Genomic DNA, 24,105 nt, shown 5'->3' on the forward strand with positions numbered 1-24,105 from the left:
CTTTGAACCGCTTCACAACTGTCCTCTTCGTTTATTAACTTTGAAAACTGCTTTCCTGGTTGCCATCACCTCTGCTAGGCGAGTGAGTGAGCTCCAGGATCTTTCCACCTTGCCCACTTTCTTTCAGCCTCCGCACCCTTCCAGAGAGGAAGAGAGGCTCCACCGTCTGGACCCAAAACGTGCGCTCTCCTTTTATCTGAATCGCACACAACAGTTCCGGGTGGATGACCAGCTCTTTGTTTCCTACGTGGGCGCCAAGAAAGGCTGGGCTGTACACAAGTGGACTATCTCCCACTGGGTTATCTTGTGTATTAAGGCCTGTTATTCTTTGGCTAAAAGGAACCTCCAACATGATTTCGCGCCCGTTCTACCACGATGACAGCAGCTACTACTGCTTTGGGACGTGGTGTCCCCCTGCAAGACATCTTGCGGGCAGCCACATGGGCCTCGCTGCACACTTTTACTAAGCATTATTGCCTTGACAGTCAAATCCGGAAAGACTGCTTCTTTGGCCGTTCTGTTCTCCGTGACTTTGTGGTGTGATATTTGTTTGCAGACCCACCACCGGGGTTGGTATTGCTGGGGTATCTTTTCTAAGATAAGGAATCTATCACTAACGTGTTTCTCTCAGATGAACAAGTTACTTACCTTTGGTAAGAAACATTAGTTAGTAATAGATTCCTTACTGCCCCACCCATCCTCCCCGTTCTGGGACCTGATTTCTAGGGTTAAGTACATTCCTTTCAGGGCCCTAGTTTTAATGCACCAGTGGTCGGTATCTTGCATGGCTCTGCGTTCCTGGCGCGGAAAGCCATGTATAGAACTGACGTCAGCGTGCATGGGCACGTCTAAGCAGCTCCTACGATGTCATTTCGGCGACTACGACGCCAACGACGTATGCAGTGCCATACGACGATGCCTACCGACGCGCAGGGGTACTGCTGACGAAAGCTTTCCGGATCCAGTCTGACGCCTGGGGGTTATTCTAAGGTAAGGAATCTATCACTAACTAATGTTTCTATCAGATATATTGTTACAGAAGGTAAGTAACTTGTTCAACAATGTCAGCTGTACAGGATAATTGCTAATAAAAGAAAAGCACCAGGCTGTCCTTGTGTTCTCTTAAATTAGCTTCGCAAAGAATGGAAACCAAAGAGGGACCTGTGGGTCTGAGTAAGGTAGACGAAGCATTATAAAGTGGCTTGTACATGACTAAAAACCTATTTCACAACAGCGCATGAATGTACAGTATGTAAAGAATGCACATAGAACAGATAAAAAATATTTCTGAAAGAGACTATCAATCAAGAAAAGCTTTATTCAACTGTATCGTCATAAAATCATTGCAGATAAAAAAGTTAAGACAATCGAAATTACAAAAAGTTGAAAGTTAAAACATTTGTGCAAATAAGCAATTCCGGATCGTCATTGTGTTACACATAGAATGATAAGACGGAGTTAAAAGCAGTATTAAAACAGCCCATGTAAAACAGTCTGGCAGGCATAAAAGACCCCTTCGGGCCAGGTGAGCTCAGTCCTACGCAATAGTGGGAGATTTCATCACGTACTTTAGCCAGCCCTGATTTGTTTAGAAAGTATAAGCCACTTCCACCTCAGAAATTTACCCACCGGAATAGCATACCTGGGAGATGATCAGTGCAGAGGATACACAGGGCTGTGTTATGTGATCTTGCAAAGCTGAACCAGCCAGGCTTTCGGTGGGCCAACATAATCAGGGCAAACAAAAAACACATGCGCGAATGATTCTACTTATGTGGTGCCTGTGTGACATTTGTTAGCTCTAGTAGTGGACCATTTAGACGTAAAACACTTCAGGGGCAGAGATACTGATCTAAATGGAAAATAAAGTTTGCGGTCCAAGGGCTTCTCAATGATATCTCAGTATGGCTCAAACCTTGGGCGTGGTTTCAGCGGGAGAAAAAGCCCTGAGAGTGAAGTCAGGTCGTAGCGCCTAAATTTATCTTGCGCAACCATTTCCCAGTAGGTTTCTTTAAGGTTACTTTTTTGATAACATTTCAGTGGAGGGGGAGTCCCACAGATGTGGGGGCCCCATTTTATTAATCAAACTTCTGAGTTTGCACAGCCAACTAATTTTATGAAAGCTGTCCAAATTTAAGATGTCCTATTAGTTATAGATTCCTTACCTTTTTTACCCCCAGGCGTCAGGCTGGATCCGGAGAAATTTTTCTCAGCAGTACGCAGGTCGCGTCGGTCAACTCTGCGTTCGCCGTTGGCGTCTTGATCGCTGGGATGACGTCGTGGTATCTACTTAGACGCTGCCCCTGCACGCTGACGTCAGCTCTTTCTTTTTCTGCGACAGCCAGCGCAGATCCGGAGAGAGCCGTACCCTTAGTCACTTTTTGACTAAAGCTTTTTCAACTTTTGTCGACATCTTTTCGAGTCGACACCTGGTGCCCGTAGGAATGTCCCATTGTCGGACTGGCTTCAAGCCTCGTGACTCCTGTCACAAGCTGGTGTCTGTCACGGATCTGCGCCTCTTGTGCCTCTGGTGCTTGGAGCGCGACAACGACCCGAAGTGGTGCTCCGACTGTCGGGCCATGAACCCAAAGTCTTTGCGGGAGCAGTCCCAAAAGCTACTCGAGGCCTGGCAGTCGGATCCGCGCCGCTCGAGGTCCTGGTCAAGAGGAAGGTTGCGGAGCCACCACCATCATTCCTTATTGAAGTCTTCATCATCGGGTAAGCGGAAGCACAAGAAGAAGGCGAAAAAGCATCGTCGCTCTTCGCCTTCTCCATGTCCGTCGAACTACGTGACGCAGGACGTGGAGGGTCGTCGTCTTCCGGCTCTGCCCTCGGAGCCTGCGGGGGCGGTTCCGACCTTCCCTCCCTTCCTGGGAGCCAGAGCGTCCCCTGCCCATCTTCGTGCCTTTTACGAAGCCCTCTATCCCATCTTTGAGCAGCCTGACCTTGCTGGGTCGCCTTCGGGCCCCGCGGACTCGGCAGGGGGCTCTAGTTCTTCGAAGCCGGCGGCTCCGACCTCGGCACCACAGGGCCCACTAGGACCCAGGCCTGGGTCCGGATCGGTGCCAATCAACCTCACGGTGCCTTCCCCAGCGCGATCTCTCTGACGCCAGTTTGGTCCTCAGCTGGCGTCGACCCCGGCCTCCTCCTAGACTTGAAAACGGAGGCGGACCGGCGTTGACCGACGCCGGTACCGACGAGGAGGGTACTCTTGTACCACTGTTCTTTTCTGGCGTTCCTTATCGCCCTGAGTGGCAGCCAGAGAAGGGTTAGAAGGACTGGGAGGGGGTCTGTGGACCCTCTGGCAGACCAGCTTGAAGAGCCGGACTGGAGAGAAGTGTTGGGTGATGCCAGTGGTCTGGATACTTCCCCAGACCTTGGTATGCTTTCTCCCCGTACTGTGGCTACGGAGGAGGGTGTTTCCTATGCTCTGGTGTTGCATAGGGCGGCTGAGGCCTTGAGCCTTGATCTACCTATGGTGACAGTCAGCACTAACCTCCTGACAGGTGCTTCACCTGCCAGCAGCATTTTCGGAGCCCTTGCTGCCTTTCAATGAGGCCCTCACTGATGTCCTTCTGTGCTCCTGGTCCAAGCCCAGCACAGAGGCTCCTGTGAATAGGTAGGATGATCGCCCACCGCTCGGCAGCGGGCGACCCACATTTCCTCTCCCCACACCCTACCTCCGAGTGCTTGGTGGTCCTAGCATGATCTCCGAAAGGAAGCGCTTTATCTACAGCTCCTCAAGATAGGGAATCCAAGAAATTGGACCATCTTGGGAAGATGTTTTCTTCCGCCAGTGTAGTACTGCGGTTGGGGAACACCGCATGTCTCTTAGGCCATTACATTCAGTGTGGGACGCGGTTGCACAAGTGCTGCCACAGTGCCCGGAGGAGGCCTGAGTCATGCTCGCCTGCACTGAGGGTCGAGACGCAGCAAAGTTCACCATCTGGTGTGGACTGGAAATTGCTGACTCGCTGGGTAGGACGATTTCCACGTCATTAGCCATGAGACGGTATGCCTGGCTGAGAACCTCTGGCTTCTCTGAGGATGTCCAATCTACCCTTTTGGACATGCCCTTTGATGGCCGTTGCCTCATTGGCGACAAGGCAGACAATGGGCTCAAGCGCTTCAAGGAATCTAGAGCTACGGCCAGGTCCTTGGGCCTTGCAGTGACTTCTCGCCCCATGCAGTCTACCTTTCGCCCCTTTCGTGGCCACGGAACGGGTGCCCCACCACGTTCCACCCAGGGCCCTAGGGCCGCAGAAGCCACCCGGCCTCTGCATTGCCAGGGACGTGGGACCCAGCGTCGTGGGCCAGAGGGCAGGCCAGTCCATCAATGCCCCCCTGCATCTGCCCCCAAACCTTCCTTGTCCGATCTTTCAGGGCCAGTGGGTGGCAGGATCCGCCATCACCTCCCCCACTGGCACAACATCACATCTGACCGGTGGGTTTTTGTAGCTAGTCCGAAGTGGCTACTCTCCCCCTGCCCCCCCCATTCTTGGCCAAGGGAGCAATCAAGTGAATCCCTGTGCTAGAAGTATGTTGTAGTTTATATTCCCACTACTGCCTGGTACCCAAGAAGGACAAAGGCCTGCGTCCTAACTTGGATCTCAGGGATGTCAACCGCTTCCTCCGGAAAGAGAAGTTCAAAGTGTTGACAATAGCTCAGGTCCTGTCTGCCCTCGACCCTGGAGACTGGATGGTAGCGTTGGACTTGCAGGATGCTTATTTCCACATCCCCGTCCTGCCATTCCACAGGCGTTACCTACAGTTCATGGTAGGCCACAAGCATTTTCAGTTTACTGCGCTCCCCTATGGCCTTACTAGCACCCCTTGGGTGTTCACGAAAGTGATGGCGGTGGTCGCAACTCATCTGCGCAAATCGGGGGTTCTAGTCTTCCCCTATCTTGACGACTGGCTGTTGAAGGCGAGCTCGCCCCAGCTGTCGTCTCTCACCTCCAGACTACGGCGGACCTCCTGCACTCGCTGTGGTTCACTATCAGCGTGCCAATGTCTCACCTTATGTCCTCTCAGAAGCTCCTTTTTATCAGAGCAGTTCTGGATACAACGCAGTTTTGGGCTTATCCTCTCGAGCAGCGAGTCCGGGATATTCGGGCTATGATACGGATGTTTCAGCCTCTATCCCGGATTTCAGTGATAATTACTCTGAGGCTGCTGGGCATCATGGCCTCTGGCATCCTACTGGTGAATCATGCCAGATGGCATATGCGGGCTTTGCAGTGGGTCCAGAAGTTGTAGTGGGCTCAGCATCAGGGGAATCTCAGAGGTCACTGCACACCAATTGCAGTGGTGGCTAACGGACCAGGATTGGGTCAACGGCAGATCCCTCTCCCTTCCCCAACCAGGGTTCCCAGTGGTGACAGAGGCCTCTGGTCTCCGGCGGAGTCCGGGGTCCACATCAACCTTATGGAGCACCGGCCGATTCATGTTGCACTGAAGGCATTCCTTCCTTCTGTCAGATCGAGGGTAGTGCAGATGTTCATGGACAACACCACCGCCATGTGGTACTACAACAAACAAGGCGGTGTTGCGTTGTGGACCCCATGTCAAGAGGCTCTTCACCTTTGGACTTGGCTGGAACATCAGGGCATGTCCCTTGTGGTTTAACACCTGGCAGGTTCTCTGAACGCCAGGGCGAATTAACTCAGTCGCCGGTGTATGATGGATCACGAATTACGTCTTCACTCAGAGGTAGTGCAAGGTCTCTTTCAGCAGTGGGGAGAGCCTTGATTGCATCTGTTCGCCACCGAAGAGAATTTGCAATGTCAGCAGTTCTGCGTGTTGGAATTTCCAAGGCGGCACTCTCTCGGCCAGGCTTCCTGTCGCAAGTGAAATTGCGGTCTCCTACACGCCTTTCCGCCTATACCACTTCTTCCCAGAGTGCTGAAGAAGATCAAGCGCGACCGGACCCAAGTCATTCTTGTGTCTCCGGACTACGCCTAAAGAGTCTAGTATCCTGAGCTCTTCAACATGGCCATGGGTCCTCTGATCAGACTGCCTCTTCGGGAGGATCTTCTGTCGCAGCAGCAGGGGATGGTCCTCCACCCAAACCTATCCAGCCTCCACCTCCTTGCGTGGAGATTGAGTGGCGACAGTTGCCAGCTTTTGACCTTCCTCCCAAAGGCTGTAATGACATCTTGGCAGCCAGGCGTCCCTCCACTAAAACGGTATACGCCTGTAGATGGAACAAATTTGTGGCATGGAGCACAGCAAAGGATGTGGATCCCCTTTCTGCCCCTCTTTCAGAGGTTCTCTTCTTTATTCGATCTTTGGCCCAGCAGGGCTCTGCTCTGGGCACCCTTAAAGGCTATGTTTCAGCCATTTTGGCCTTTCTTTGCCTTCCTGATCAGCCTTCTCTTTTCAAGTCTTCTATTGTAAATAGGTTCCTCAGGGCTTTACTCACCTCTTTCCTCCTATTCCTTTCATAAAGCCCCAGTGGGACTTGAATCTGGCCTTAACTTACCTTGTGTGTGCTCCTTTCGAGCCACTACATAATTGTCCTCTCCGTATCTTGGCCTTAAAGACTGTTTAGGTTTCGTCCTGGCCGTAGCACTGCGAAGCAGTGCTCCGCCCAGGGCGAAATCTTATGATCCTACAGTATGGGGCTTTGTCCCGCCTCTGTCTTCCATTGGCTAGCTCCATAAATGGAGGCTAGCCATTGGAAGACATCGTTGTCAATCACTTTTGCCCGGTCAGAACGCGAATCGTGGGCGTTTCTGACTCTTTTTTTTAAGTCCCGCCCCTTGTTGCCGTGTGTCCCGGGCCACGCTGTGATTGGCTGCCGGCCCGGGACACCCCTGTGACGTCATTCCCCGGGCCGCGCGGTGATTGGCTGCCGGTCCCGGACCTGACTTGTTTTCTTTTTTTTTTGGAAGGAAGGAAGGTAAGACACTTTATTTAGTTTTTGATAAATTATAATGGCCATAGCATTGGGCTCGAATGGAACAAATGTGTAAACATCAGAAACATAGTGTCCTGTCCATGGCAGCCAGGGTTAGAGTCTCTCTGATGGCGGTTACTTCCCCAAACGCTGTTCACAGCCGGCATAGCGACGCAGGGCAGAGTTGACGTCATCATAGCTGATGCTTAGATGCGAAGGCAAAGAAATGATCTCAGTCAATCTGATGTGCCACGGTAAGAAGCCCAATATGCTGTCCACAGAACCAAACTTCAATATTAAATCAGGGTCAGGAAAACCTTTATTACTTTGTAGTAAATTGTCTAATACATCTACATCCATATCTGTCGGTCTTCTTTGTTGCTGGGATACCAATTGGCAAAAGTTTTGAGCAGCTCGCACAATATCTCCCTCTCCGTCATCGGAGGATAGCATCTTTACCGTTGTTCGCGACTTTAGTGCTTGCACTGCTTTGTTGTTACTGTTATCGGCAAACTCCACAGAATACTTAGAACAGTCGAGGCCAAGGAGCTCCTGCTGTTGTTTCAAAATTTCATCCATCAACCTGCCGTTGTTCCGCTTGAATATTCCTTGGCTGTCGTAGACGTTCACGTAGGAGATGCCCACGGCCACGCACCACAGCACCAAGCTTGCCATGTCCGGGAAACTCTGCTCCTCTTCCTCTACCAAAAGCCCCACGTGAAGCGGCAGCTTCTCTGGCAGCTTGTGCCCGTTCTCGAATCGTAGCGCCTTGGGTCCCCGTTTCCTGCCGGGCACTGCCCTGCCGCCATCCCCATGAAGCAGCCGAAATCCCAGCGCACCCGGCACAAGCAGGGCAGTCGCCACCCGCACGAGCCCTCGCGCCCAGCCCCGGCTGCAGAGCGCCCGCCAGGCCAGCAGCAGCGCGTGCAGCAGCTGCCAGCCCAGCGCGAGGAGCGCCGCCATGGCAAGAGCGTAGGTATCCTTTAGGGCAGCATTGCCCGAGACCGCCCACACTCCTCGCACGGGCTCCCAGGTCACCGAAGGAAGCGCCAGCTGATCAATGCCAACGCCGCAGTTGGCATTGATCTGACCTGACTTGTTTTCAAAATGTTCTCGGAGGAGAACCCCGGAACCCCCCATAAGTGGTTCGGGCTTGTTCTATCGCCACAGTGCAGTATTTACGCCCTACCACTTTCAAATGTCTCCAGCCGCCCCTGTTTGACACCGTCACAGAGTCTCACAGGAGCACAACTCTAGGTGTGTGTTTTCAAAGCAGTGAAATCCTAGCTCGCGTTCTCATCCACAGCTATGAGCTATTTTTTATGCCGTCTCTCGTTAGTCAATACTCATCCCCCCTCCTCTGTGGTATATCCTTATGCGTAGTCTGATCTGTATTGATCGCTGGAGGGTGTTCCCCGTCATTCAGTCCCACTTGGCACGCTTCTTTCCCCAGTCTCCCCTCCCCCAGACTCTCAGTAAGTCTTTGACAGTCAGTCCTAATTCCCACCGTCCATATGTCCATTAATGCACTCTTTGTCTGCCTGCCCTCTCTCTTTTCTGACACGCGGCTGTCAGTTTTCTGTTTGATCCTCTCGTCTGCCAGCCTGCTCCTTCTGCGACTACTCTGCGTGGTGTTTCCCGGCCTCTCCTTCCGCCTCTTGGATTTGGTAATGTTTACCGGCCGACATTCGGGAGAACACGTGGCTTAACGGCAAGAGTTGCCGACTTTGAAGCTGCGGAACCAGGTTCGAGTCTAGCGGGAGGCTCAAGCAGCCTGTGATTTTGAGCAACTCACTTAATCACCCCATGTCTTAAATGAAGTGTCTGTCTGTAATGTAATGCAAATGGTGCTCATGTGTGTATCATCGCTGTGATACCGTCGTGGCGAGTTCGCGCTATAGAAAACTGCAAAAAGAAAAAAAAAACAACAATAGAATACTAAGCCTGACACACATCATTCTAAAAGAGGAAGGATTGAGAATTTAAAAAAACTGGTCGAGAAAATGTGTTTGCCTCGTTGATTTCTCCTGAAAGAGAGGCGGGAAACAGCCAAAAGAAAGCCGGGTTTTCGCGTAAATTCGGGGATCTCCCGCCGTAATCGGGTCCTTTGGCATTAATGAGCCAGGATGGAGTTGGCGCTTCCTCCTCAGGAGCCGGGGACGTTTGCAGCGACACCGCCCCCCCATCCCCCCCCCCCAGAGTCGCGCCTGCACATGCTTGATAAGACATTAAAAGCTTGAGGCAAACCATCTGAAGACCAAGTCAAGGCAGTGCTTGCTCTGCCAGGTCTATGTGCCACTGAAAAAAAATGATTTTCCATCCAGCAGAAAACCTAAACTATGTCCCTGGATTCTACCGAACGACCCCAGAGATGCAAACAAATTGTTTGAATAAAAGTGGCTCGCCTTTTATTCCCCTAAACCGTGCTGCATTTTGAAGGCAAAATCTTTTTTTATCAAGAAACTCACCAATTCATAGCAGAGATACTTATTACAATTAGCAGCACAGGCTTCAATGATCCAAACAAATCGAACACTGAAACATGAGCAGGGACACTAGAATTCCAGAGAACGGCAGAGGAGGGCCAAATTATAGGACAGGGATGCTAAATTATGCAGCAAGAAATGGAAAAATATATGGTCTGGCGCGGCATATTTTGTGTTAGTATCATCTCATTATTTTACCTGCCCTCCAACTTAAGTTGTACAGGGGGGCGGTTCTGTTTCGCTCTCTGGAGCGGGCTGGTTCCTGCCTGTGAGAAACCGCCCCTTGGTGAAGCCTGTGGCCAAGGGCCTGGCCTCTGATATCCCCTGTACAATGGCGGGGGTGGGTTTGTTGCCTTTCCACCCATCCACACGTGCTCTGCAGTGACCAGTGAGGGAGCCTCTTCAAGAGACCTAGATTGCCTGAGGGCAGGCTATAGACGCTTATATGAAACATCCAATATCAAGCTTCATGGCACGTTTGTTATCGTGGGCAGCATTTGGTTGGATTCCTCCAGGCTCCCTAGTGCTGCACCGCTTGTTTTACAATGTCTCCTAGCTCTTTATTAACCTCTCTCCTCCCTTCCTTCCCTCCTTCTCTATCACTCCCCTTCCCGCTCTTTATTTTCCCTCTCTCTCCCCTCCTCTGCCGCCCCCTCCTCTCCCCGGAGTGCCTGTGGTTTTAAAGTGCTGATACTAATCGGATTAGTGCAGAGTTGTTGTCAGAGCAGCCCTTAGTGCGGCCTTAGGGGACGTGTGCCCTGGTCCTGTGCAGCCCTCAAGCTCTTCAAGGTGCAGAGAGCTCAATGGGTTAATGCCCGCGCCGCAGAAACTTCTACATAGCATGCTAGACACAGGATCACTTCCCAGGTATGCCTCTCATCCTTCTGAGGTCGGCAAACTGATCCTGTTACATGGGGTGACCGGAACACCTGCTATTTACAGTGCGTAGAAGCGGCAGGAGAGCGGTTTGGAGCACTATTTAGAAAGTTCTTATTTTGCAGGGAGAATCCCTCAAGTAATTTAAAGTTAGACAAGAGCAACAGCTAACTATGAGGTCCAGTACCCGCCTCTCCTGCAGACACTGGAGCCTGGAAACCCCGGGACGCTAATGTAGTGTAAATCAAACCGCACAACCGGCCTGCCACAAAACATTTGGAACAACAGTCTCGTAAACTGTGCTTGCGGGTGCACGCCACGGAGCACTTCTGGCAACTTACTTATCGAGCGCCTGTTCAGCTGAATGCCTCTAGGCGCTAGCCAGGTCGTAGTTAGCGGGGTACCCATTTCAATGACAACCATTTTTCCAGACAGTGACGTTTGCAGGCTGCATGTGTGCGGCCACTGTGACTCTTGACACATGGGTCGGCACTCTCGGCTCCTGCCCCACGTCAACCAGCATTTACAAGATGGCGACTAGTGAAATCTCCGAGCACACCTAAAGAGCGAGTAATGGGAAGGCTGGACTTGATTTTGACCATTGGTAACAACTAGGCCCGGCCGACATTTTAACAGCATTGTCATTTCAGGAATTGGTATGAAAATTACGCCAGATCACATAATTATTACGCTGCAGTTCGCAACACCATTATAGCGAGAGTGCGTGAAAACAATGAGAACAACCAGAGCGTCAGCAGCTATTTTGACAATCTTGTACTGCGCTGGAATCATTTTGGGCTAAAAATAAAGCGTTAAATGGCGGGTCCCTATTTTATGTAATTAAGTGTAACATTATATCATTTTCTTGAAAATCGGTGTAGTTACTCAAAAGCAACAACTTCGTCATGGCCCTGCCCCATTTGCAAGAGATTAAGCTATTGGCATTGTAAATGACAATGCCATTTATTTATTTATTTTCAAAACCAACACATAAATACAAATTTTGTCATTTACAATGCCAATAGCTCAAACTTTTCAAAAGGCGAAACCATTGCATTGTAAATGCTTGTTTTATGGTTCCCATCACCTCTGCTCGCAGGGTGAGTGAGATTCAGGCTCTGTCTTCTAAACCTCTTTTCCTTGCTGTCCATCCAGACAAGGTTGTTCTTCGAACTAGACCTTCTTTTCTTCCGAAAGTGGTTTCCTCTTTCCACTTAGGACAGACCATCACTTTGCCCACCTTCTTCCTGGCCCCGCATCCTTCCAAGGAGGAGGAGAGACTCCACTGTCTGGATCCAAAATGTGCATTATCAGTTAATCTGGATCGCACAAAACAATTCTGGGTGGACGATCAACTCTTTTTTGGCTATGTGGGCGCCAAGAAAGGTTGGGCTGTGCAAAAACGAACCATCTCTCAATGGGTCGTTATTTGCATTAAGATCTGTTGCTCCCTGGTGCCTTGCTCCCTGGTGAAAAAGGAGCCTCCGGTGGGACTGCGCCCCCATTCCACAGGGCGACGGCAGCGACTACTGCTTTGGAACATGGAGTCCCTCTCTGTGATATCTGCCAGGCAGCCACATGGGTATCACTGCACACATTCACTAAACATCACTGCCTGGATAATCTGATAGAGACTACTAGCCGCAGATTCCTTAATGTAGAATTATCCCCAGGTGTGAGACTGGATCCGGAAATTTTTTGCCACAGCATCCCTGTGCACCGGGGGGACGGCCACACACGACTCCGCCCTGGTGTTGTTTGCGTATGTGATGTCAACGAGGTCACATAAGTCCCACCCCAGCGCGCCTATGTCAGGTTTTACCTTTACCGCGTGCAACACGGATCCAGATCGTGCTCCGGGACTGTTCGGGCCTTTTCCTTTCACTTCTTGCGTGTGTGTGGGAACATTGTGCCTATGCCTTCGGGGTTTAAGAAGTGCTCGTCTTGTGCGCACCAGATGTTGGCAACGGATCCTCATCCCATCTGCATGTGGTGGTTGGGGGAACCCCACGACTCCACTGATTGTGAGGCGTGCCAGCAGATGAAACTGAAGTCCCGGCGGGTGCGCCGGATGAAACTTCTCTCAGCTCGCATGTCCAGGTCAGCATCGTCTCACGCCTGGCCCCTGCGGAGAGTTTTAGGAACAGTCGCCTCCGGCTTCTGCATCGTCCTTTCCCCAGGCGTTAAGAGCTGCGCTCACCTGTCGGTAAGTGTCGTAGCTTGTTCCCAAGGGTTGGTTCCCAGCCTGTCGGGCATGGGGTCTCCGCGGGTGATGCGGCCACACGTGTCGTCCCCCTATCCGCCGTTTCCCGGTGTGGGGGCGACTAGAGCCCAGATTCTCGCTGGCTTCTCCTTCCCCTCCTGGGGCGTCAGAGGATCCCTTGCAGTGTGCGGGGCCCTCTGCGGCATCACCGGTGGCTCCAGCCACGGCGCCAACTGGTTCGGGTCCAGGTTCGGAGGATGTGGTGCCGTTGGGGTGTGGCCCTTCAAGGGTCCCTCCTCCGGACCATGGCGCCTCTGCTTCGCCGCAAACTCCCACGGGAGTCCCTGTGGTGTCGCGGTAGGTTACCGGGACTCGGGTCGCACCCCGAGTCCCACTCGGCCCTCGGGACAGGGTGTGGCCTCATCCCTGGCGGCGCCACAGGGGCTGGCGGAGGGCCCTTCTTGTCCCGTCACTGACCGAGGCTGGTGGGGACTCCTCGTTCCTCCCCGGGTACCTCTCGCCCCTCCACGCAGGTGGCTGCCTCGTCGGAGGTCGGAGGTCGGGTCGACGCCTTTCCGGTGCAGTTCCTTCGGCGCCGTGGCTCTGGCCCAGCCCCCTACGTTGAGCGCTGTGACGGAGGTCGTTCCAGCGTCTCCCCTGGCGTTGGATGACAATGTCCTGCCTCAGATTGCGGACTCTTCGGCGCCAGGCCGACGTCGGCCGTTGACTCGTCCTCGGACGCCTCCTCTTCTCCAGAGGTTTGACGCTTGCTGGTGTTATCCTCGCTGGAGACGGGCCGCCGCGTCGTGGCTTTTTGCCCCGACTTCGTCTAATCACAGCTCCTCGCCGCAGTCTTCGCCGGAGGCGCCGCAGGTCCCCTATTCCTCGGTCGCTCTCCTCCTTTCCGGACCAAGCCCTTCCTTCCTCCGGTTGGCTTGGGGGACGGCTGCCTTATCCTGCAGCCGTCACCTACTGAGGAGCCGCTTTCTCCACCGCGAGGCCCTACGGATGTGGGTGATTGCTTTGCTCGCGCTGTTACCACGTCTGTGGAGATTTTGCGCATGGGTGATCCAACTGCCTATTTCCCTGCAGATCATCTTCTGGAGGTTCTCCATCAGGGCTCTGGTGGTAGGGTGCTGCTGCGTCCCTTCGATGGCTCGCTCCATTCTTCTCTCTTGGGGACTTGGGGCCGTCCCGCCACAGGGGACCCGCTGCCCCAACATCTTCTGCACTGCCACCTTCCGGCGCCATGTGATCCGGTGTGTCTTTCCCTCCACCCCTCTACCAGAGGCCCTCTTTTGCAGAATGCCTTTCCATCTCTGCCACCGCTGTTGTCTTCCCCCGTCCCGGGAGGCCCGCTAGCTGGACTCCTGGGGGCGCAATATATTCGCCTCATCCGGTGCGGCTCTGCGGGCCCTTAACACTCTGTGTGTTTTGGCTAGGGCCACTTCTTGCTTGTGGGAATCGGTGTAGTGTCTTATGTTGGCCGCTTCTCAGGAGGGTGCCTGTGGATTTGAGGCACCATATGTTGGATGGCCGAAAGCTGGCGGCGTTTATTCTTCACTACGCTCTGGACATCTCTGAAGTGCTTGGTCTTGCCATGGCTTCTTCGGTCGCACTTCGTCGCCATGCTTGGTTCGAGAACGCCTGGTGGACCTTCATTTCGATGGCGCCCTTTTGTTCCACACCCCTGCGGATTCGGCAATTCAGAGGTTCTTGGCAGGGCTACGGCCTCCTCCTCCTCCTCCTTCTCCCCCTCAGTGACCTGTGAGTTGATCTGTTTTTTTGAGAGGTGTTCTTCCGTTGGGGCGGGCCGTCCAAGTTGTGTGTTTTGTGTGCTTCATGTGCACTCAAGTCCTCCTTGTTGGGACTGTGGTTCTGTTGGCTGCTGGCAGGCCCTTCTGGACTGTGTGGTTTTGCTATGGGTTTTCTGACCCATGCCGGCCCTGAGACTAGGACTTCTGTTCCTTTCTCCTTGGCTGCTTGACAAGCCTTCTGTGGGTTTTTGCAGCAGGTCTTTTCTGTTGTCCTCTGCTGCAGAGTTTTTTCCTAAGCGGGTTCCCATGTATTGGGACGTAAAATGCCCTATGTGGGGTAGTGGTAGCTGTCATATTGCTCTGTCATGTGCTGAGGAGCAGTGGTCGCCTTCGGGCCTCTACTCTCCTTGGCGTTGCGGTGTGTTACAGGTGCAATCCTCTTGCTGATGGCTTGAGTCGTGCCCTGGGGTGTCCTTCTCTGGGGTCGCTGCGCTGTTACCCTAGTCTGGCCTGCTGTCAGCGGATTGGCGTCGTAGCTCTGTCCAGTTCCACTTCTTTTTGGGCCGTGTCTGCGGACTCCTCTCTGGGATGTGTCCAGACCCTTCTTCGCCTTCTTGCTCTCTGTCTTCGTCTGGCGTCTGGCTTGCCCTGAGTGCATCGTTCCGTGGTGTTCTCTGCGTCTGGCTCCTTCTTGGTGCTTAGTGGGACGGTCATCCCTGCCTTGCATGCTTCTTCCAGTGGGCTCTTCCCTCTGTTCTATCGCTCCTCCCTGGGGGGATGTGATGGTTCTTGAGTACCTTGTCCCTCTCTTGGGCACAGTCTGTCCCTGCGGAGCGTTGGACGGTTCCTCCTGGGTAGCCTTGGGCTACTGTTTCTGCTTCCGCCTGCTTATAGCTGACGGCGCCGTTCTGTCTGGTCTAGTGCCTTCTGGCTGTGCTAGGCTTGGCTGCCCTCTTCACTGGGTGTGTTCCCGGTAGGGGGGGGCTTGCCTTTGCTCTACCTCTTCTCCTTGGAGTCTCTAGGTTGCTCTTCTTTCTTGTTGCTCCTCTTCATTGCCTGGGCCTTGGGTGGAGATTCTTTTTTACCCTGTATGGGCGTGGGATGCTCTGGCCTTCTTTCGCCTTGCCCTTGTTTCTCCTGCTGAGTGAGGACGGGCTCCCTCTTTCTTGTTTTCCCAAGTCCCCTTTGGGGTCGGTGGTCTTCTGGATGAAGGGGTTCCCCTTGCTGGGGTGATGGGGCTCTTCACCCTGTCTGTTGGACTCATCCCCTGTGGGAATCTCCGTTGCGTCCAGGTGGGGGAGGTCCCCTATTAGACCCTCCTCTCCTCTGGGTATGGCTAGGGTATCTATTCTATGTTAAGGAACCTGCGACTAGTAGTCTCTATCAGATGTACGAGTTACTTACCTTCGGTAACGATATATCTGGTAGAGACAATTCTAGCCACAGATTCTTTCACGGCCCACCCTTCCTCCCCGTTCTGCGAGGACCTTTGGCTTTATCTTCTGCCTTCGCCTCCCAGTGGGTGGCTATGTCTTCAGTGAGTGCATTCTGTCGCTCTTTCTGGCAGGGTGTTCGTCCTGTTTGTGTTTCCTTCCTCCCTTTTGGCACATTGGAGGGTAGGGTAATGGGTACTTCGGGGCCCTTGTGCTCTAGTTTCTCCAGGGTGGAGCCGGCCTCTACCCCCCCTTTCATTTCTAGGGGTTCTGACCCCTCCGCTATCCTCTAGGTTGGAATTTTTTGGGCCGGACCTCTGCCCTTGTTCCTTATGGGGGTTGTCACTCTCTGTGATGGGGCTGTCTTGGAGTCTTGCAGTTCCTTGTTTGTCCCGGATTGGTCCCCCTTCATTGTTCTCGGTTGGGGTGGTAGTCCTGCTGTATGTTGTCGTGACATTCTTTCATATGTTCCTTGTCCCCTGGGGGGGCTATCTCTGTGCTGACAGGGTTGCTGCTCAGGGCTGTGCTCTGTTATTTATATAATGGGTACTGCAGTGTCTGGCACTGCCCCTTACCATGCCCTTTGTCCAATTCTTCTGCTTTTCGCACTCAGTTCCTATACTCTAACTGATGGCTCCACGTTGTGGCGCCGAAAAGTTCTCCAAAGAAAACGGACGTAGGGACTTATGTGACCTGGCTGACGCCACTTACGTGGACAACACCTGGGCCGGGTCGCGTGAAGACGTCTCCCCGGCGCCCAGGGATGCTCTGGCAACCATTTTACGGATCCAGTCTCGCGCCTGGGGATTATTCTACGTTAAGGAATCTGCGGCTAGAATCGTCTCTACTAGATACATCGTTACCGAAGGTAAGTAACACCTACACCAAGTCCGGAGCGATGGCTTCTTTGGCCTTTCAGTTCTCTTGGTCTTTCTGGTGTGAACTTAGTTTGGAGACCCACCTCCGGGGTTGGTATTGCTGGGGTATCTATTCTAAAGTACGATATCTATAACTAATAGTCTTTCAGTTGAACAAGTTACTTACCTTTGGTAACAACATATCTGTAAGAGACATATATTAGTTATAGATTCCTTACCGCCCCACTCATCCTCCCCGTTCTGAGAACTGACTTCTAGAGTAAGGGGCTCCTTTTCAGGGCCCTAGTTTTGTGCACTAGTGGTCAGTGTCTTGCATGGCTCTGCGCTTCTGGCGAGGAATGTTGTGTTAAAGAACTGACGTCAGCGTGCAGGGGCGTTGTCCAAGTAGATACCGCAAAGTCATCCCAGCGATCACGACACCGACGATGAACGCAGAGTCAACTGACTCCACCTACCAGTGTGCAGGGGTACTGCTGAGAAGAAATTCGTCAAATCCAGTCTGACGCCTGGGGTTAATTCTTGGGTAGGGAAGCTGTATCTAATATATGTCTCTTACAGATAAATTGTTACAGAAGGTAACTAACTTGTTCAATTAAACTAGTCAAGAGTAGCAAAAATAATCCACCATATTCAATACATAGTAACAGACTAAGATCAAATATATAGCGCTTTGTACCACTTCCTGATTACAAGTGGCATTCTTATAAAGTTTATAATGGCATGGCAGATATCTGCTGTGCCAAGTTGCTACAAAAACACCATACCAACCTAATATTGTCTTAGATTAGCGCAGAATAGTATGGGGACCAAAAAAGAGGTCTATGCGGCAGAGTAAAGTGAATAAAAGATTATAAAGGTGTTTGTGTATTATTTAGAAACTTTGGCACGGGGAAAGATCATGTTGCACAGGAAAGGCAACCTTAAAGTGCACTGTGCATAATCTAAAAAGAGTAAGATCAAAACGGTGAGTGTGGTTCCTAATCTATTCTTCGTAGGGTTCCATACCACTTGTAGTTGACGCCAACAAATATCGGACTACCGTCTCCTCAAGCTGAGCCCTCTCCAACTGTAGCTTAATGCGATGATCAAGGTATCGCTCTTTAAATGTTTTTTTACAACTAGGGGTTACTATTTGTGGGATAGGAGACATCTCCAATAAACCTATGTCCTCAGACGTTTTCCCTTAGGTAAATGAACCAGGAAATCCTCTCTACTTTATCAAGTGTGAGGCGATCAGTAATAAAAGTTCTCACCAGCCCGCCTCTGATTTCCCCAACCTCTTGATCCATAGCATCAGTGGAGCAAGCCCAATTACGTCTTCCAGATGTATTAATCCCAATTCCTCATGGCAAATGAACGTGGCAGTGCCTCTGGTAAATTAAAACAATCTGCGGGTGAAACAATTTCCACAATTTGAAGAGCTGCTACATTACTATAGGTTCGAGGCATGTGGTCTGCTGAATTCATATCTATAGCATAGATCGCCGCCTAGTGTTGGGTCCGGATGATTGCACATTGTTGTCCTGGAAGAGTCTTCGAAGTATCACGAGATAGGTGGCTCCTCCCCTGGACTACAGTGCGCATTGGCATCGACTCCATCCCCAGATTGTTTTTTTCCGCCATTGGGTTCGGATGCATATTGGATCACTCTAGTTCGGATTCAATAGAAACTTTCTTTTCGGGCCGAAGGCCTTCCTATATCGTCGGTATTGTCTTGCGTTCGATGCCCAGCTCTGTTCCGGCTCAGTTCCCAAGTCGGATGTCCTGAGGAGTCGCGTGGCTCTTCGGTGCTCGAGGCCCAGTCGACGCAACCAGACTGATTCGACGAACCATCATGGAACGGAGCCCGTTCAAAAGGTGCCCCGTGTGCAACTCGAAGTATCCCCACATCGACGTCCACCCGGTGTGCAACAAGTGCCTGTCGCCGGATCACGATGAAGCCAACTGTATGGCTTGTTCTCGTTTCCGCTCCAAGAAGACGATTCGACTTCGGCGCGTGGCGCGCCAGGAGGCCCAGCAGACGGCACCTGACCCGGTGAACATTTTCGATACCGAAGGAGAAGAGGCAGACAAGCAGGAAGATCAAGAGCCGATTTCCAATCCAGCGGCAGAGATCGACTCCAACTACGACGCAGACGTAGAAATGCTCGATGCAGAAGAAATCGTCGACGAGGTAGGAGACGACGATCAGGCCTATGGGGCCACGGAAGATAGCTCAAGCGAGGAGCTATGCCCCGTTCAAACTATATATACGGCTCAGGTCGAGGGATCGCCGCATGGCCTTACCCAAGATCTTGCACCGAGTTCCACGGTCTCGCCTCCGGGCCCGGCTACGGACACTTCTACGGAGCCGCCATTGGTCAAATCGAAACCGAAAGTGAAAGCTTCGGTCTCGACAAAACCAAAAGTAATAGAGGCGCCGTCGAAACAGAAAGCGCCTGTCGCCCTGGTCGGCTCCACGTCTTCTAACCTGTCAGTGCATACCAAGCCAAAGAAGGTTGTCGAGCCGGTGAAGTCGCTCAAGAGCGTCGAGCCGAAGAATGGGACACCAAAAGCGCTTGTCATGGTCGTCGACCCGAAGACTTCGGCGCCGAGGGCCATCGACACAGACAAAGGACTCGGAACTACAAAGGTTGTCGATCCTGCGCGTCGGCCAGAAAAGGCCAAAAGTACTGCGACCCTCGAGTCCGCGCATGGTGGTGGCTCGCAGGCACCTGTCGAGTCGACGCAGCCGTCCGAATCCTTCACAAAGCAGGTGTCGGACTCATTAAAACGCATCAAAGACAAGGCTTCCGCTGTCGATCCGAAGGATCCTTCCACGCCGAAGCCTGCCGCCAAACCGCAAAAGTCGACGGCGCCGATTCAGTTCACGCTGCCGCCGAAAGTGGCGCCGAAGGCGTTCGCACCCAAAAAGGTCATCGAGGCGTCCATGAAGGTGACCACGGGGCCGAAGCCTACCCCTGCAGTTGTAGGCACAAAGCATCAACAACCCCTGCTGGAGGAGCAGTCGGAACAATTTATCGACGCCGACACCGGTAAACTTTCCATTTACAAGCGAAAGATCAGACCAGCACAGCCTTTGGAGTCCTACACAATTCCTTTAAAGAAGAAGAAGGATTCCACGGAGTCCCCCGTTCTTGTTGAACTAATAACTCCACGTGGTCAGGACACTGCCCCAATCTCGCCCACTTACTCAGATGTGGAGGCTGGGGAAGGTGACTATGATGAGTACAACTACCCTGCCGACACTGATCCTGAAGATCAACATGATAAATGGGCAGATGCTGCGGACCCAGGGGATCCACAAACTGCCCCAGACACTCAAGTGTATACTGTCAAACCCTCACCTACTGAGGACTCTGCTGCATTTAATGCGCTTATTGAGAGGGCAGCCAAAAATCATGACGTCCAGTTCCATGCTGACCCTATTGAAGTGGACTTTCTGTTTGACACCTTTTCCACCTCTGAAAAGACCATAAAGACTCTACCTATGTTGAAGGGGGTCCTGAAGCATGCTGCAGACATTTTTAAAGAACGCACACGTGCCAGGGTTATAAACCCAAGAATTGAAAAAAAGTACAAGCCGGCGCCTGGCGACCCTACCTACATCAAGGGCCAGTTGCCGTTGGACTCTCTAGTTGTTTCTAATGCCCGGAAGAGGGCAAATTCACAGACTACTGGTGATGCTCCTCCCCCTGACAAGTAATCTAAAGTGCTAGAAACATCAGGGAAGAGGGTGGCGGCTCAAGCAGCCAATATCTGGCGCATTTCTAACACTCAGGCACTCTTGGCCAGATATGACAGGGCACATTACGATACCCTTGAAACCCTGTTACAACACTTGCCAGATGAATATAAGGAGGCAGCAGAGATGCTCATTCAAGAAGGGAAACTCATCTCCAATGCTTCTATTAAGTGTGCACTGGACGCGGCGGACACCGCGGCCAGGGCCATCAACACATGCGTCAGGCCTGGATCAGAATCTCCGGGTTCAAGCCGGAGATACAAACCACCATCCTAAATCAGCCTGTAAACCCTGATCACTTATTTGGACCTGAGGTGGACACCACCCTCGATAAAATCAAAAAAGACACCGAGACTGCAAAGTCTATGGGGGCTCTCCAGTCCCAGCAGTTCAGGGGTAGTTCTTTTCGTCGCTCAAGCAATAGAGGTGTTTCCAGAGGCCAGCTGTCCCAGCAAACACAGTACACTAAGAGTGGAACACAAACCTCATACAACAAGCAAAGTAGAGGTGGCTATCGCGGAAACAGCGCCAAAGGCAGATGTCGTGGAAACAACAGCTCCCGATCCTCTGCCGCCAACAAACAATGACTCCTTGTCACTGCCCCCCGACCATACAACACCAGTCGGGGGGAGACTCCAACAGTTCCTGCCAGTCTGGAAATCCATCACCACAGACAGGTGGGTCAGCTTATCCAGTACGGTTATTGTCTGGAGTTAACATCCACTCCACCCAACATACCCCCAAAACACCCTCCTATGTCCACAGAGCATTTGCACTTATTACAGCGAGAGGTGCTCGTCATGCTGCAAAAAGGGGCAATCGAACTCGTACCAGTGAAACAAAGAGGCACAGGAGTGTACTCCCTGTACTTCTTGATCCCAAAGAAAGACGGGTCCCTCAGACCCATACTGGACCTCAGTCCCCTAAACCAGTACATTCTATCAGAACACTTTCATATGCTCACACTGCAGCAGGTTCTTCCGTTGCTCAATCAAGGGGATTTACTCGCAACATTAGATCTAAAAGATGCATATTTTCACATTCCACTACATCCGTCACACAGAAAATACCTCAGATTCACCATTCAGAATCAGCATTACCAGTTCAAAGTCCTCCCTTTCGGAGTGACCACAGCGCCCAGGGTGTTCACAAAGTGCCTGGCGACAGTGGCTGCGCACCTCCGGAGACAAAACGTGCACGTCTACCCTTATTTGGACGACTGGCTTGTCCAAGCAAAGTCGGCCCAGCAGTGCGCTGCCAACATGTCCCACACCATTCACCTTCTTCACGATCTGGGATTCTCACTGAATTATCCAAAGTCGCACCTTCAGCCCGCCCATGTGAGGCAGTATCTAGGCGCGACAATAAACACTCTGGCAGCCACGGCGCAGCCAAATTCAGTGAGGATCAACAGCATTCAATTGCTGATACAGAAATTCAGACCGCAACACTCGCTTCCAGCACGAGTGTTCATGCAGTTGATAGGCATGATGGCCTCCTGCATCTTCATAGTCCCGCACGCGAGACTAAATATGCGTCCGCCTTAAGAGTGCTTAGCACGTCAGTGGAATCAGGCTCACGGACAGTTAAAAGACCTAGTGTTGGTGACCGGTCGTGCATACAACTCTCTGCATTGGTGGAATCCACACAACCTTTGCAAGGGACGACCGTTCCGGGAGCCTGTGCCACAGATCATCCTAACGACGGACGCATCTCTCCAGGGTTGGGGAGCTCATGTACTCCACTACACAGTGCAGGGTCTATGGACAACGCAGCAAAAGAAGATGCACATCAACCACCTAGAGCTGATGGCAATCTTCATGGCAATGAGGGCATTCAAGGTACATCTGTGCAACAAGGTCGTGTTGATCCGGACGGACAACATGACGGCCATGTACTACATTCAGAAGCAGGGAGGTACACACTCTCCACAGTTGTTTCATCTGGCTCAGAGCATGTGGAAGTGGGCCATTCAGAGGAACATCTTCCTCATGGCGGAACACCTACCCGGCAAGGACAATCAGATGGCGGATCTGCTCAGTAGGTACAGCCACCAAATGCACAAGTGGGAGCTACATCCATCAGTGCTCCGCCCGTACTTCCAGCAATGGGGTCATCCAGAGATAGACCTGTTCGCCACAAGGGAAAATGCCAAATGCCAAAGCTTTGCCTCCAGGTTCCCGCACCCACAGTCGCAAGGCAATGCGATATGGATGAACTGGTCAGGCAAATTTGCGTACGCTCTTCCCCCAGCACCTCTAATGCCGCTGGTGGCACGAAAGCTAAAGTAACACTCGATGACGCTCATCCTAGTTGCTCCAACGTGGGCACGCCAACCATGGTACACCACGTTTCTAGAACTTTCCGTGGTACCGCATCAAAGACTGCACCTCACACCCAGACTTTTGACGCAGAGCCATGGCGACATTCAGCACCCAGATCCGCAACAGCTCAACCTGGCGATCTGGCTCCTGAGGTCTTAGAGTTTGGCTACCTCAACTTGCCTCCAGACTGCATGGATATCATACGGGAGGCAAGAAAGCCCACCACCAGAGCATGCTATGCAGCTAAATGGAAGCGGTTTGTCATTTATTGCGTGGACCACAACATAAACCCGCTTGACGCGTCCACGCACAACATCATTTGTTATCTGTTACATCTTTACAAATGCAATCTGGCATATGCTTCCATTCGCATACATTTATCCGTCATAGCGGCTTATCTCCAAAACAGGCAGCATCTCTCCCTTTTCAGAGTGCCTGCCATTAAAGCCTTACTAGAGGGACTCAAACGAGTCATTCCTCCCAGGACCCCACCTGCTCCTGAATGGAATCTTAATGTGGTCCTCACCCGACTAATGGGTCCACCTTTTGAGCCTCTGCATTCATGCGAGATTCAGTTCTTAACATGGAAAGTGGCTTTCCTGATAGCCATTACGTCACTGCGACGTGTTAGTGAGCTCCAGGCACTATCTGTACAAGAGCCATCCATACAAATTCACTCCAACCGGGTGGTGCTGCGCACTAACCCTAAATTTCTTCCAAAGGTGGTTTCGCAGTTCCATATCAATCAGACTATTGAACTGCCTGTGTTCTTCCAAAATCCTGAGACAGTGGCAGAGCGAATGCTCCACACTCTTGACGTCAAAAGAGCTTTGATGTATTACATTGATAGGACCAAGGATTTTAGGAAGACGAAACAACTCTTTGTTGCCTTTTCCGCACAACACAAAGGCAATCCCATTTCCAAAGCAGGTATAGCCAGGTGGATCGTTAAGTGTATTCAGATTTGCTATCAAAAAGCTAAGCGCACTTTAACAATCCCCCCAAGAGCCCACTCCACCCGCAAGTTGGGGGCCTCCATGGCTTTCCTTGGAAATATCCCTTTAGAAGACATTTGTAGAGCAGCCACATGGTCTACCCCACACACATTTACAAAACACTACTGTGTAGATATGCACTCCTAGCAGCTGTAGGGCAGGCTGTTCTAAAAACACTTTTTCAAACTGCTGCAGCTGGCACAGGCGGCCGCCGCTAATGGAGGGACTGCTATATATTCTATGCTATAGATATGAATTCAGCAGCCCACATGCCTCAAACTGAATATGCTACTTACCAGTATGCATCTGTTCTTGGCATGTAGGGCTGCTGACATTCATATCGCCCGCCCTCCTCCCCGGCGCCTGTAGCGGCTGTAGCACTTACACTTACTCTTAGCATGGTCATCACTCACGCTGTTACACTCCATCTTCGCCACAATGGCTAAAAACAATCTGGGGATGGAGTTGATGCCCATGGCACTGTAGTCCAGGGAGAGCCGAGCCACC

At 51.9% G+C, this 24,105-nt stretch overlaps 1 protein-coding gene and 1 pseudogene across 8 annotated transcripts in view; one reads left to right on the forward strand and one right to left on the reverse strand.

Moving 5' to 3' along the window:
• NF1 (neurofibromin 1) overlaps nucleotides 1-24,105 on the forward strand; it is a 2,143,703-nt gene that overhangs the window by 2,012,893 nt on the left and 106,705 nt on the right. The gene's annotated exons all lie outside the window — the stretch shown is intronic.
• Nucleotides 7,000-8,041, reverse strand: LOC144824795 (dehydrodolichyl diphosphate synthase complex subunit nus1 pseudogene; annotated as a pseudogene).

The sequence above is a fragment of the Lissotriton helveticus genome, chromosome 3_1 (assembly GCF_964261635.1).
Source record: "Lissotriton helveticus chromosome 3_1, aLisHel1.1, whole genome shotgun sequence".
In the NCBI taxonomy this organism is placed as follows: domain Eukaryota; kingdom Metazoa; phylum Chordata; class Amphibia; order Caudata; family Salamandridae; genus Lissotriton; species Lissotriton helveticus.